This window comes from Sinocyclocheilus rhinocerous, unplaced genomic scaffold, assembly GCF_001515625.1.
Source record: "Sinocyclocheilus rhinocerous isolate Xijiao unplaced genomic scaffold, SAMN03320098_v1.1 scaffold2660, whole genome shotgun sequence".
NCBI lineage: Eukaryota > Metazoa > Chordata > Actinopteri > Cypriniformes > Cyprinidae > Sinocyclocheilus > Sinocyclocheilus rhinocerous.
In genome coordinates, this window is record NW_015630549.1 from 389,633 (window position 1) to 391,718 (window position 2,086).

The following is a 2,086-nucleotide window of genomic DNA, read 5'->3' on the forward strand; positions in this document are numbered from 1 at the left end:
CACTCTTGAGGTATTCGGCCAATCACAACGCATTGGATATCTGGCCAATCAGAGCACACCTCGCTTTTCAGACCGATTAGTTTTGTAAAAATCGACGCGTTTCAAAAAGGCGGGGCATAGAGGAGAAACAATAATGTACAGTATGTGGAAAATAATGTGTTTTTTTTACTTTAAACCGCATAAACACATTTCATTACACCAAATACACAAAATAATGTTCTTTTTAGCAGCATCATATGACCCCTTTAAAAGAGACCTACAGACCTCCTTTAATTTAAAGAGATAGTTACTCCTGAAAAACAATTATTCATGCTCAATTTCATTCTAAACCTTCTTTTATCTGTGAAACACAAAGGAAGATATTTTGAGTGTTTTATTTTTTTCTCTTATTTTCCCATACAGTGAAAGTCAATGGGGTCCAGTTTATTTTGTTTTGGACCCCATTGACTTTCACTGTATGGGAAAAAAAGAGAAAAAAATAAAACACTCAATTTATTTTTTTGCGGACATTTTTCAAAACATCTGTATTTGTGTTCCAAAGGTTTGGAAAAACATGAGCATTAGAAATTTCTGTAAATACAATAAAAATAACTTCTGATCATCTACTGGAATGGTGATCGCTAAAATTCACAAGTCAACGGCCCTGTATACTAACCTATCACACAGTTATTCTAGGTCTATCAAGGTAAAATCCGTTAAACCTTGACCAAGTGCTATAAAACTTTGCAAACATAACACAAATCACGTTTGCTTGGTCAATGATTAGATGTCCCATTTACACACACCTCCAACAAACCAAAACATACAGTCACGGTTGACAGTAAATCCTAGAGGAATTGCATTGGTGGAACCTGGATTCAAAATGTCTTCGAGTTTTAACTATACTGGGACTGATTCAGCTCATTCATTGTTCCTGACATTGTTTCCCCTTCTAAATTCCTTCAAAATGTGCTCACGAGCAAACAACAGCAGCGAAAATCTAAGTATGTGATAAGCTTAATTTTAAAGCAAGCTCTGATAAAAAAAAGCTGCAGAGAAAATCAGAAGCATTTCTCAATCCTGTGAGTCATATGTAAAAACACTGAGGGGAAACGCAGCTGCCGGGCCCCTCTTATTCCTCTGATAGGCTGAAATGGCGTCTGGTGATATTTTCTCATTCAGCCAGCTCAAAAGCAGAATTGACCTCGAGTCTCTCCACGCCTTTAAAAAACAGCTCCCTGCTGCATAAACACAAGCGTGGAACTGGAGTTCAACTAACTTAAGAACAGAATTCACTTTATTCTCTTGGGAAGAGAGTGATTCATACTCCTCTCTTATCAGTTGTTATTACTACTGGTTATTTCACTTTGAACTCAACTATATCACCATACCAATTAGAGACTAAAAAGGTTTAGAGACTGATCACGCAGATGAACATTATAAATTTCACTTTGTTCTGTAGATCTCTGGAAAATCATCTACTGCAGTTTGTGAATTATACAATGACTTTCAAGGGGGTTAAAAAGATTTGTAACTTTTTTAACAAATTTTAAACATCAACTAAATTATTACATGTAAATATAAAAGCAATTTTATGGCATTCAATCTGCCATGGTTTGTCTAGCGTAATGCAAACTGTACTTTTGTGTCACTAAATGTTATTTATCTACGAGACTGTAAACAAAGCACTACAATTTTTGTGGTTTTTGTGAAATGTAAAGCTATAATGCTGATTAATCATGACAGTAATTCAGTTTATCAATGTATGGATAAAAACTGACCACAATGGAAATCTTTAGATTGGCATACTGTTGCTATGCTTATCTTATTAGATAATATAAGTAAAAAATAAATAAATAAATAAATAAAATATAGGTAAAAAATCATTTTAAAAAAGCTTCAATAATAATAAAAATTAGATTATTATAAAGTTGTATTTAAAAACATATATATAACATTTTAATACAACTGTGTGTATTCTATTTTCAGATTATTTTAAGAATTTTCCTGTTCTGACAATTTTTGTTTTAAAAATATAGATAAATACTAAATACTTTATATATATATATATATATATATATATATATATATAAAATGATGCAATATG